This window comes from Megascapheus bottae, chromosome 21 (assembly GCF_031878675.1).
Source record: "Megascapheus bottae isolate mThoBot1 chromosome 21, mThoBot2.hap1, whole genome shotgun sequence".
Lineage (NCBI taxonomy): Eukaryota > Metazoa > Chordata > Mammalia > Rodentia > Geomyidae > Megascapheus > Megascapheus bottae.
Genome location: NC_143529.1, coordinates 29,733,375 through 29,748,019, shown reverse-complemented (window position 1 = coordinate 29,748,019; position 14,645 = coordinate 29,733,375).

Genomic DNA, 14,645 nt, shown 5'->3' with positions numbered 1-14,645 from the left:
ACTGAGAGCCCCTGGAAACTCTCAAACCCCAGACCCTTGGCTGGGGGCCACCCCTGGAAGCAACACAGGAAAACGTCTGCCCAGCACGCTCAGACTGAAGCTCGCAGATCCATACCATGGTCCACTGTGAGGCCACTGGTTGGGCTAAAAGCTAGTCGTGCAGCAACACATGTTTTATTCTAATACTTTCCAAACTTTGTACTCAAATACACTACCTACTTACCAACTTAAGTCAGTTATCCTTACGCTATACCTTTTCTTCATTACTATAATATTCTTACACTCCTATGTTAATCCTCTTGTACCTCCCCTGATCTCTCTCATTCTAGTTTTCTAACTCTGGTCCTCTGTTCGTCTTTCAACCCTTATACTGCATGGATCTACACTTGATGGCTGTTGAGCAATACTATATATCTAGGTGTTTAATTATTCTCTAAGCTCAGAGGGACTTAAAGACAACAGAGATTGGATTGAGAGGCTTATTGTTTTGGGTATAAATCGCTTATCAGTAGTTGTATTAGACTGGTCTGTAAGTGCACAAAAAGAAAGAGTGATAATACCAATCAAAAATTATGAACATCTAATGTCTGCCAGCTACAGAGGTCTAGGTTGGTTATATCTGAAAAACTATAATTGTGTTTAGTATTAATGTTGCTCTCATTTTCAAATGGGCAGAAAAAAAACTCAAGAAAAATGTCAAATCAAGAAACAACATCCCACACCCAATGTAAACAGACAATGGAACAGTCACTGGCAAACCTAGAGGAGAGTCTTCCAAGTGCTATACAAATGCAATTGATAAACATCATTAATGAAAAATGTGAAAATATAAAGAAAGAGATAAGGGAGGAAGCCATAGCTAAACAAGAGAAAACCATAAATAAGGTGATAAGTGAAAAAGAAGAAGCCATAAAGGAGGCCATAATAAAGGTTTTTCAAAGAAAGATGGATGAATTCATAGAAACCACAAACAAAAAGGTGACCGAACTCCAGCAAATGTCCAAAGAAACTAAAGCTACTGAGCTAACCACTCAAATGGAAATCAAGGAGCTAAAGAAATCCATACATGATCTAAAAGAAGAGATGCAAGGCATCAAAAATGAGCAATTAGAAGCAAGGGAGATGAAAAATAAAGTAGATAGCTTTGATAGCAGGTTAGACAATGCAGAGGAGAGAATTTCTGGAGCTGAAGATAATTTAGTTATTATAGAGAACGAACAGAAAATGAGTCAATCCAAATCTAGGAAATATGAGAGAGCACTTCAGGAGGTCCAAGATACAATTAGGAAGCCTAATTTAAGGCTAATTGGTATTGAGGAGGGTCTGGAGAAAGAGGTCAATGGTATTGGAAATATATTTCAGGGAATCATCTCAGAGAATTTCCCAAATATCCAGAAGGGCAGGCCCATCCAGATACAAGAAGCTTTTAGAACCCCAAACAGACCTGACCAGAAAGGAACAGCCCACCCCCACATCGTAATCCGAACTGGATCAATAAAAAGCAAAGAAAGGATCCTAAAGGCAGCCAGGGGAAAGGGATCAATCACCTATAAAGGCAAACCAATCAGAATAACCCCAGATTTCTCAGCAGAGACCATGAAGCAAGAAGTGACTGGAAGCATATATGTCATGCCCTTAAGTCAAATAACTACCAAGCAAGAATACTGTACCCAGCTAAGCTCTCATTCATAACTGAGGGAACAATAAAAACATTCCATTCCAGGGAAAAGCTGCAACAATATGTTGCAACAAAACCAACAATACAGAGAATTCTCAAAGATGTTCTATACATAGAAAACCAAAATAAATGCAATATAGGGGAAGAAATGGCACCTAAACAGCATACCATCTAAGGACCACAAGAACTGTCAAGACACAGGCCCTAATAAAAGCTTTTAAAACTTGTAGGAACTTGTTGGGAGCCAGAGTGGAAAATAAACACGGCAGTCTCGGCAGTCTTTACCTGGACTGCGGACATCCCGGACCCGGTGTGTCTGTCTCTCTTCTATTTCTTGCTAGTCCTTGCCCCCGATTTCAGGAACCCCAATCTGCGAACCCTGGTTTGCTGCCGGTTGGCCCCGGCATCTGGCGCCCGAACAGGGACCCTGAAAATCTGGGACGAAGGTGAAGGACCCCTTCCTGTGGTGAGTAACACATCGTAGGACTATTAAGAGAGGATCTTAAGAGAGTATATAGTCAGGAGTAAAAATTATGGGTCAAGTTAATAGCCATAGGTCATATGTACCGATCTTAACAGGCCTACTTGAAGCCCATGGAACGTGGGTGGAAAAAGGGGTGCGTCGGAGCTTCCTACAATTTGTCGAGGAGGCATGCCCGAGGTTTATAGAGGAGGAATTCCAAAAAACCTGGCAGCAAACCAGGGTTCGCAGATTGGGGTTCCTGAAATCGGGGGCAAGGACTAGCAAGAAATAGAAGAGAGACAGACACACCGGGTCCGGGATGTCCGCAGTCCAGGTAAAGACTGCCGAGACTGCCGCGTTTATTTTCCACTCTGTCTCCCAACAGGAACTAATAAATATCTCTCAATCCTAACTCTCAATATCAATGGACTTAACTCTCCAATTAAACGGCATAGACTGTCTAGTTGGATCAAAAATCAAGATCCATCGTTCTGCTGTCTTCAAGAGACACATCTTACCCCAAAAAACAATCATCTTTTGAAAGTGAGAGGTTGGAATAAACTCTATCAAGCTAACGGCCCCCATAAACAGGCTGGAGTTGCCATCCTCATATCAGATAAAATAGACTTCAAACTAAAATTAGTAAGAAAAGACAAAGAAGGTTACTACATACTACTAAATGGATCTTTCCTCCAGGAAGACATAATGATCCTAAATATTTACACACCCAATCCCGGAGCTCCGAACTTCATCAAGCAACCATACATAGATCAAAATACAGTGATTGTCGGTGACTTTAACACACCACTCTCACCTATGGACAGATCAATAAGGCAAAAACTCAACAGAGAAACCTTAGAACTGAACAACTATATAGACCAACTAGATCTAACAGACATCTGCAGAATATTCCACCCAGCAACAACACAATATATGTTTTTCTCAGCAGCACATGGAACATTTTCCAAAATAGACCACATCTTAGGCCGTAAAACAAACCTGGACAGATTCAGAAACACTGAAATTATTCCATGCACACTCTCAAATTGGAACTGAACACACATCTCCACCAACAAAAACCCTGTAAGTCATGGAGAATGAACAACACATTGTTGAATCATCAGTGGGTCATCGAAGAGATCAGAACAGAAATCTAACAGTTTATGAAATTTAACAATAAGGAGCACACAAAATACCAACTCCTTTGGGACACAGCAAAGGCAGTACTCAGAGGAAAATTTATAGCGCTGAGTGCCTACAACAACAAGTTGGAAAAATCGCAAACCAACAAGTTAATGTCTCACCTTAACCTCCTGGAAAAAGAGAACAAACCAACCCTAATCCCAGTAGAAGAAAGCAAATTATTAAAATCAAAGCAGAATTAAATGATTTGGAATCCAAAAAAACTATAGAAAGAATCAACAAAACAAGGAGTTGGTTCTTTGAAAGAATTAACAAAATTGACAAACCCTTAGCAAATCTTACCAAAAAAAGAAGAGAGCATATCAAAATAAACAAAATCGCAGACGAAAATGGTAATATCACGACAGAAATTACCAAGATCCACAATATCATAAGGGAATACTTCTCAAACCTTTACACCAACAAATTTGAGAACCTAGAAGAAATGGATGAATTCCTAGCCAATATTAACATACCCACACTGAACCAAGAAGAACTAAGCCAACTCAACAGGCCTATTTCAAGCTCTGGAATAGAAATGGCAATTAGAGAACTTCCACCTAAGAAAAGCCCAGGGCCAGATGGATTCACAGCTGAATTCTATAAGGTCTTCAAAGCAGAGCTCACACGAATACTCCTCAAGCTCTTCAACGAAATTGAAAATGAAGGCTCTTTACCAAACTCATTCTATGAAGCCAGTATAACCCTCATCCCCAAACCAGACAGAGATTCATCAAAGAAAGAGAACAATAGACCTATTTCTTTGATGAACATCGATGCAAAACTTCTCAACAAAATACTGGCCAACCGTCTACAACAACTCATCAAAAAAATTATACACTATGATCAAACTGGATTCATCACAGGGAGGCAAAGCTGGTTCAACATACACAAATCAATTCATATAATTCAACACATCAACAGGAGCAAGAACAAAAATCACATGATTGTCTCAATAGATGCAGAAAAGGCATTTGACAAGATCCAACACCCCTTTATATTAAAAGTTCTGGAGAAACTAGGAATCCATGGAACATTCCTCAATATAATAAAGGCTGTGTATGACAAACCCACTGCTAGTATTACACTTAATGGTGAAAATCTAGAGCCATTCCCTCTAAAATCAGAAACGAGACAAGGATGCCCACTCTCTCCACTCCTCTTTAACATAGTATTAGAATTCCTAGCCTGTGCAAAAAGGCAAGAAGCAAGAATAAAAGGAATCCAAATAGGGAAAGAGGAAGTAAAACTATCCCTCTTTGCAGATGACATGATTCTGTATTTAAAGAATCCTATAGACTCTACCCCCAGGCTCCCTGAGCTGATACAAAACTTTGGAAGAGTAGCAGGCTATAAAATTAACCCTCAAAAATCAACTGCCTTCCTTTACACCAACACTGAGAGGAACGAGGCAATAATCAGGAAAGAAACTCCTTTCACAATAGCCTCAAAGAAAATAAAGTACCTAGGAATTAGCTTAACTAAGAATGTAAAGGAACTTTTTGATGAAAACTTTAAAACCCTAAAAAAGGAAATTAAAGCAGAACTAAGGAAATGGAAAAACCTCCCATGCTCCTGGATTGGAAGAATCAACATTGTGAAAATGACAATCTTGCCAAGGACTATCTACAAATTCAACGCAATACACATCAATATCCCAATGGCATTCTTTAAAGAAATAGAAGAGGCAATCCAAAATTTCATATGGAATAATAAAAGACCCCGTATAGCAAAAACACTTCTTAGCAGAAAGAACAGCGCTGGAGGAATTTCAATTCCAAACTTTAGACTCTATTACAGGGCTATAATTATTAAAACAGCTTAGTACTGGCACAAGAACAGGCCTAAAGACTGAGGACCCAGATATTAAACCACAGACCTATGGCCACCTAATCTTTGACAACGGAACCAAAGAAATAGAATGGAAGAAAGACAGCCTCTTCAACAAGTGGTGCTGGCAGAATTGGTTAAGCACCTGCAGAAAACTAAAGTTGAATCCTTTGTCACCCTGCACTAGAATTAACTCCAAATGGATCAAAGACCTGGAGGTAAAAGCTGACACACTGAAAACTGTACAAGAAGGAATAGGAGATACACTAGGCCTCCTTGGCACAGGTCAAAACTTTCTTAATAAGGACCAAGAATCACAACAAATCAGAGAAAGGCTGGATAAGTGGGACTGCATTAAACTGCAGAGCTTTTGTATGGCAAAGGACATAGCTAGTAAATTAATTAGGAAGTCTACAGAGTGGGAGAAGATCTCACCAACCAAACAACGGACAAAGGCCTCATATCTAAAATATATCAACAACTCAAAAAATTGAATCACTCCAAAACTAATCTCCAAAGTAACAACCATCCCATTAAAAAATGGGCCAAAGACTTAAAGAGAGTCTTCTATGAAGAAGAAACAAAAATGGCCTATAGACACATGAAGAAATGCTCAACATCTCTGGTCATAAAAGAAATGCAGATCAAAACAACTCTAAGATTCCACCTCACTCCAGTTAGAATGGCCAGGATCAGGAAAACGAATAATAACAGATGCTGGATGGGATGTGGCTAGGAGGGATCACTACTACACGGTTGGTGGGAGTGCAAACTCGTTCAATCACTATGGAAAGCAGTGTGGCAGTGCCTCAAAAGACTAATCATAGAGCTCCCCTATGACCCAGCAATTCCACTACTTGGCATTTACCCAACCATCCAGAAACTATGGCATACTAAATCCACTAGTACAACAATGTTCATTGCAGCCCTATTTACCATAGCAAAGATATGGAACCAACCTAGATGTCCCTCAGTTGATAAGTGGATCAACAAGTTGTGGTATTTGTACACAATGGAATTCTGTGCTGCTGTCTGAAAAAATGACATTGCCCCATTTGTTAGGAAATGGAAAGACTTAGAAAAAATCATATTGTGTGAAGTAAGCCAGACTTAAAGGAACTTAGGCTCAATGGTTTCCTTCATTTGTCATAATCAGTAGAAACCTTGGGCTCTACTAGCAGAGATCTGCAATAGAGCAAAACCTTGATACATAAGGCCATATAGTATGAAGCTAATTGAAAGGACCCTCAGGATATTGAAACAAAAGCCATATAATTAATGATTGTTGTTCAGTTATCTCTCATCTCCTTTGCTGTCCCTTGGGTATCTCATATTGTTACAGTATCTCATTTTGTTATCTGATATATTGAATTTATTTGTATTTGGTTATTTGAAATTTGATAGGGAAGGGGGGAAAACGAAGATGGGGATGGGGGGAGGGGGGAGGGTAATGGGTACCAAGACATGTGAAAGGGTATCAATGTATGTGAATTAATGCACCTTCTATCTGGCAAATATCATGTAACCCTTTTATTAATTATAATAAAAAATATAAAAAAAGAAATTGAAACATTCTCATAAGGAATTCAGACAATGTTAGTAGAAATTCTCTGCGTTGTGTATGAAATAACCTCACCGAATGGAACCAGGGAAAAACATACTGACTTCAGTATGTCAGAAAGGACTAAACACCAGACTCTGATGACTTGATTACCATTGGAGCATAAGATTATAAAAGTGTGCTGTTGTACATATATATAGAAATGTAACAAATGTAAGTAAATGCCAGTGTTGGACTTTGTAAATAGGAAGAGTCAAGAACGATGGTGTGTAATAATTAGAGTAGGAGAAATCATTGGTATGAATTCATGTTGAGAAAATTGTGTATGTGAGTGCATGTGTGTGAGTGTGTGTGTGTGTGTGTGTGTGTGTGTGTGTGTGTGTGTGGTTCCATGTAGAAATATGTGTCCACACTAATTAGCATAAACTGTAGTTTTCTTCTGTCAGGTAAAAAAAAAACTAAAATAAATGACTCACTTACCAGAATTGATTCAAATGTTCAAATTTTAGGTTTACTCAAGAAAGGGATCAGTGTTGTTTGGGGAAATGCCCTGTGTGCAGGACAAGTTACAAATTGCCAAAAAAGGTGTCGTAGGACAACTAAACGTATTGAATTTTCATAGAGCCTTTCAAGACAGTTGTTTCCTGGGGAAGAAGATGAAGTTATGAGAGTTGACTGTTTACGAAAGCAAACACCTATGGACGGCTTTTTCAAAATCATCTATATTCCAACTTGATAACCTAGGTCTCAAATTACTGTGGCAGTTTTTGTGAAATGTCTGAAGGTTTTCTGTATTTGAAAAGATGATACAGGTTTGGTGGTGTACGATTAGTAGGTTGGAAACATAAGACTGAATAGATTCTTCAGCTGGGCACCAATGGTGGCTCACACTTGTAATCCTTGCTACTCAGGAGGATGAGCTCTAAGGGTCAAGGTTCAAAGCCAGCCTGGGAACAAAAGAACCTGAGATTCTTATCTCCAAATAACCTCTAGAAAATGGGAAGTAGAGCTTGGCTCAAGGGTAGGGTGGTAGCCTGGAGCTGAAGAGCACAGGAACAGTGTCCTGGCCCAGTTCAAGCCCCATGACCCACCAAATACACACAAACACACACACACACACACACACACACACACACACACACACACACACACACACACACACATATATATATGAATAGATTCCTGAAAGCACAATGAAGGTAGAGAATTTGATATGAACAGTGTTTGACTTGGTTTTCCTTTTCTATTTACATCCTATCTTGCTCCTTTGGAAAAGAGAAAAATCCAAAAGCAAGCTCTCGGTATTGCAGGGAATCAGAGTTAACAAGAAGAAGAGAGATTCCCTGTTTACCTGCAGAGTTTGTCAAGTATCCTTCATGCTGTCATGTCTGGGGTCATATAAGACGAAGTCGCATGTTACTTATTATCTACACTACTTTGGCAAAATTAGTGTATGAGGGCTCTGTGTACTCCTGAGAGTAGTCATTTCGTACATGTGACTCACTCTTTCTCGGTGAGCTCATAAGGACACAATGCTCTGAACACAGTAAAAAAGCCATGCCAGTAATTATTGTTTACCCTTTCAAAATGTCTTACTGTGTAACTCAATTTCTATAGTAAATGATGGTAAGGATAATGTGTTTCCAGCTGGCATTTCTTCTCCTTTCCATGCATATTTAATTAAGAAATTATCCCATCCACAGAGCTGGGTATTTTATTTTATGTTATTTCCAGACCAGATAGAACCATTAGATGAGAGCCAAATGCCATCAGTAATGGCACTATAGATCCCTTCCAATTGTGATTGGCTCAAAAGATGAATGTATGACACACCCAGAACCAGTAAATCAGTTGCATTTATTGTCCCTAAGAGTTGCAGAGTTCCTCTTCATCTTAGATTTACTTTATATGGTAAATTTTTTTGTTGGTGGTGGGTCTTGAACTATGAGACTGTGAACTATCCCTGAGCTCTTCAGCTCAGTGCTATCATCCTACCCCTTGAGCCAAGGAGCCACTTCTGGTTTTTTTTTTGTTGTTGTTGTTGTTTTTTAGCAGCTATTGGAAATAAGAGTCTCACGGACTTTTTGTGCCCAGGCTGGCTTTGAACCTTGATCCTAAGATCTCAGCCTCCTGACTAGCTAGGATTACAGGCATGAGCCAGTGGTAAAATATAATCTTGAGATTCTCCATAACTTCCTCCTATTATGGGAGAATACGAAGTTAGCATAGGTAAAAATCTGAAGTGGAGAGAAAAATAACTTCCCATACTGCCATCACGATTTAGCCACTGAAGAAACTGTTTCAACTTGCAGGGGATACGTATGTTAGATAATGTCTATAGCTATGTTTTGTTTGTATGTTTGTACCAGAACTGTGTCTTGCACTCAGGGAAATGTACTCAAGGCTGACTACCACTTGAGCAACAGCTCCACTTCAAAAGTTTTGTTGGTTAATAGGAAATAAGACTCTCATAGGCTTTCTACATGGCTAGTGTAGAATCTCTACCCTCAGATTTGTGAGCCACCAGAACTTGTCTAAAATCTATGCTTTTAGTTTTATTTTTGCAAAGTATTTCAGTATGCTTCAGTATGGCTTTGCTTGAACCAATTGGCATTCAGTTTCTGTCACTTGCAAATACAAGTGTTCTGATAAAAACATGTGTATTTCTTATTACATCAATAAGCAGGATAACAAAGCTCCTTTTAAAGGATAATTGTAGGAAAAAATTCAAAAGTCATTAGAGCAAACACCTCTTCTAATAGAAGAACTAATATAAATATGTTAATATCTCCCAATAGGTGAAAGGGACAAGGGTGTATAAATGTGAAAATCCTTTGTAAAACATAAAATGCTATAGAACATGTCATGAGTACCCTCTGTCACTTTTGCTCTGTTCCCTTGTTTTCATTTTGTCTCTTAGACAAGGTTCCGCTAACTTTATCCAGGCTAACCATTAATTAGCCTGGATTATAGGTGCATATTACCACACCCAGGTAAGAAGCATTCATTTTATTTATTTCTATCATGAGCCTTTGCATATTTGTGTTCGCTGAGATTATGTTAAGGAAATATAATTCCAACAAGGATCAAGTTTCTCTTGCAACATTCTCCCTTCTCCTTAGGAGAGGGCTCTGTGTTAATTAATGTGAGTCAGATGAGGACAAATAAAAAGGACGGTTAATCACAAGTAGATATATTGATAATTTGAGGCCAAAAGAATCTTCTGAATGTCTCTATCTTCTGCTCTTTGAAGCCTACATCAATAATTTGCTCATCAGTGTCCAATAAATATCAGGGATATTGAAGTCAGATAATAACACCCTAAGTCATAACTGTACTTCAGGGAGTACACACATTCTCTTTCTGGAATAAGTATTCTTTTAACATGGTTATTTCATATTTAGTTATTTTTCATGAACATAATACCTTATATTTGCCTGCACTTTACACTTGAGTCATGACCTCAGCCCTTTTTGTTGTAGTTATTTCTCAGATATGATCACACACTTCTTGTCTGGAGTTAGATTTGAACTCGAATCCTTCAATCTATGTCTCTAGTTTAGTTGGATTTATAGTCACCTTCAGCCATATCTAACTTGTTCTTTGAGATAATGTCTCCTACTATTGCCTTGAACTATAATTTGTATCACTGCCACCCAACTGAGATGAGCCAATGCCCTGGGTCATAATTACATGTTTTATTCTTATCAGGTTTATCTGATGACATCTATCTCTGTCTATACCCTTTAAACACCCATGTATGCTGGTGTCATTTTTCTATTCCTTACCAAAAAGGTAAACATACTTTCATGTTTTCCCCAATCAACACATACAAAATCACCTTGTCTCATTCCAATGTTTGTTTGGCTTTGTATATTTCATTTTGTTTTTATATCTACATAAACCATGTCCTTGGATTTTACTTTCTGCAAATCTTTATTGTTACTGAGTTTTTTTTATTGTATTTAGTAAAAGGGTAACATGATATTTGCCAGATAGAAGGTGTATTAATTCACATACATTGATACCCTTCCACATGTCTTGGTCCCATTACCCTCCTTCCCACCCCCCTCTTGGTTCCCCCCCTTCCCCGTGCAATTTCAAGTAACCAAATACAAATGTATCCAATATATCAGATAACAAAGTGAGATATTGTGTCAATATGAGATAACAAAGGAACAGCAAAAGAGATGAGATAACATAGCACATTAAGGACAGCAATCATTCATTATATGGCTTTTGTTTCAATATCCTAGAGGTCCATTCAATTAGCTTCATACTGTTACTGAGTTTTGAACTCCAAGTATTATGCTTGCTTGGTGGGTACTCTACCACCTATTCCTGTCTCTTTTTCTTTTTGTTCACTGGTTATTTCTTAGGTAGAATGCCGCTTCATTCCCAGGAATGAATCTAGACTCTTAAGCACCTATTTATTCTTCCCAGAAAACCAAGAAGACAGCAGTTATCACACAGGAAAGGACTCATCATGAACTTTTCTACCCATGCTGGCTACAAACCAGGATCTTCTCTATCTCCCAAGCAGTTAGGATTACAGGTATGAGCCATTGATGCATGGAAGCATTTTTTATAACTAGATGAAACATTTATTTAAAATAATATTTCTGCAAATCAACAATTTTAATAGGTTTCTGGTGGTAACCAAATTCCTAAAAAAGCATTGGGCTTAGTTGTATCTATGCATTCCAACTACCTGATTAGTTCTTTGTCCACATCTCTCATTCTTCTCTTTCCCAAGTAGTCTCTTTCAGATAAGGTTCTAAATAGAAATTTTCCTCCTTACAGTTTGTACACTACATTTTTTAAGGCAAGAACTGATTCCCTGTGGTCAGATCCAGTGCTCTCATAAGGTAGAACTTTCTGGCATTGTCATTTCTTAAGGATCTTATATATTATTTCACTTCTTCATCCTCAAATCTTGAATTATCTTACATTACTCCAAATTTATCAAATACTGAAGCACCATAATCACTGGCTTGATACTACTACATCAGGAGTGTTCACTATTCTTACAAGCTCACATTTTTTTCAATCTTACTTTGTAAATTTCCAAAATTTTAGATATGAATGTTGCAATTCAACTTTTACATAAATCTATAGAGTGGTTTTAATGATTCATTTATACATGGCAAACACAGTTTAAAGCCTTCTCTTGAAGTTACTGTTAAGGTGCTAACATGCATTCCTTTTTCTGTTTTTGCAGAAAAGAATCTTTCTCAATAAAATAAATGCCACACTTAAGCAATTCAATGCACTTTTCTCTACATTCCATGATCTGCTCTAAATGTATTTGCAGTGTTTATCAATCTCCTCCAGAGTCTTTCTGCTCAATTTGAAAGACTGACAATAGTACCACCTGAGCCTTGTCTCAGCAGTAGTCAATACTCAGCTTGATTTTTGAGCTCACAGTCACTGAAAAATCAAGCCTATAACATCCCATGTTGTGCCTGTGACACAGGAGACTAAGATATTGAATAAAAAGTCTTTATCACATAGAAACTCAAAATCCAGAGGTTTTAAATGTCTTTAAATCAAAACAAAAATTTCAAATCTCAGGCACTCTAGTAAGAATATAGATTACTATAACACATGGAAGAAAATACCTTATGGGATTTTGAATGTGAATTCAGGTTTTAGCAAGCATATTCCAGTAGGTAAATCAAGTTTTCTTCCCATTGCAGCTCATATGTTTTCCCATAAAGCAAATAGTTGACTATGATCCGTGGATTATTTATGTTTCTAGATCATTTAGTTGAAAATACTCCATTACCTTTAAATAAATTAAATAATATGAACAAAAAAATCTCTCATCTCTGCTGTTAGTTTCAAATTAATCTACAGACTATTAAAACAATTGGAAAACAACGTACCTTCTTTCATATTAGAAAATACAAGACATCTCTTGCATAAGGCTCTCTTTCATAATGCATAGTATATTTAGATATCTACTTCTACCACTAACCTAATGTTTTCAAGAAATATATATATGAGGCATTAACTTCTGTTTTCTCCCTTTAAGGTAGGAGCCTGATGAAAAGCAAATACTCTAGAATTTACCACTAGATGGTTGAATGAATAAATAAGTAAAATATTACTGTTAACGTAACTGAAATTTTCAACTAAATTTTATCTATATTTTTACATCTAGTCTCAGTCTAGAATTTTCCTAACATGACATTCTGCACAGGGACTAACATGCTAATGGGCCTGAGTAAACATTTCAAAATGTTTCAGAATGTGGATTCTACAAGAAAGTAAAACCGTTAAATACCTCAAGCACCTGCATCAGAATATACAGAATATACTTTTCTGTATTTCACTAGCAATAAAAAAGGGAAAGTAATGTTTTAAAAGTCTTGTCTTTAAACAAATCAAATATGAGAGGTTCACTGGGGTTCTGTTTAAAAAGGAAATTGTCTTCTCTGACCTTTGCAGAGTCTGTGAGAGACAAATATACTCAGGGTATCAGAAAGATTAAAGGTGAGTTTACAGAGAATTAAGACTACTGGCAAAACATCATTTTACTTTCAAACTTCGTTTTGTAAAGAGACCGATTCACTTCAATTTAGAGAACATTGAATTACAGAAGACCATAATTGTCATTGACTATCAGAGAGGTCACACCATGCAAAGCACAATATCACATAAGTATGGCATATTTCAGAGAGAGGAAATTTAAAAGATAATCAGTCAGTTTGACCTTTTGAAATGCTTATTCATTTTACAGACTTTAAAAACACCAATGGACATTTATTTCCTTTATGAATTCAGGCATAATACTTTTAATAAGTAAAAGACAGGGAGAATCCCTCCTTTGTAGGAAATTTCCTACACTGGAAATGTTGATAGGCTTCATTTTATTATTCTTCAATTTGACATATAGGTACAGCAATGGGGGAGGGGTGAAGAGAGAGAAACTAGTAAGGAATAAGAAGTTTTAATTTTCTAAAATGGTAGCAAGGTCTTGTCCTCTTCCAGCCACAGCTCCTTGGGAAAGGAATGTTTTCTCATTCCTTATTCCGTCTATAATTCATTCTTCAATGAATATTTATTTTGGATCTAATCTAAGCCAGAAATTATTGTATGAGCTTCAAAATCAGCAGTGGCATACTAGATAAAAACCTTTAAACATAAATATTGTGCATTATGGAGTTGTAGCTTGAGACAATAAACATTATGAATAAGTAAATCATACACTGCTTCCCTGAATGAACAAGTAGTTCATAGGATGTTAAAGAAATGATCCAAAGATGAACGAAGATTTGATGAAGGTATAAGATTTATCCACAGGAATACTCAGTAAGTGCTCCATACAGAAAGAGGAGCCAGGACAGAGGTCTTGATAAAAACAGTAGACTGACAGTTCTATGGCATGGAAGGCTTGAGAAAGAAGAGTGACCCTAGACAGGGAGAGGTGTAGCCAGCCCAGAACATGTACAGCCTTGCTAGTCACTAGCTTTTTAAGGTTTTAAACAGAGGCATAATACAATTCAACTAAAAACTTTAAACACTCTGCAATTTAAATCATCTCAAGACATCTTAACATGGCTATTGTGTTCTGTTCCCTGTGCCATTATTTTTCACAGACATTGATCTACAAGAAAGCCCTCTTAGCTGGGCACTGGTGGCTCTGGCCTGTAATCCTTGCTACTTAGGAGGCTGAGATCTGAGGACCGAAGTTCAAAGCCAGCCTAAGTAGAAAAGTCCATGAAACTCTTACCTCCAGTTAACCTCTAGAAAACCAGAAAAGGAGCTGTGACTCAAAGAGGTAGAGTGCTGGCCTTGAGCACATAGAGCTCAGGGACTGTGTCCAGGCCCTGAGTTCAAACCCACAACTAACAAAAAAGAAAGAAAGAAAGAAAGAAAAAAAATCCTCTTTCAATTATTTTTCCAGAAAAGCCAAACCAATATAC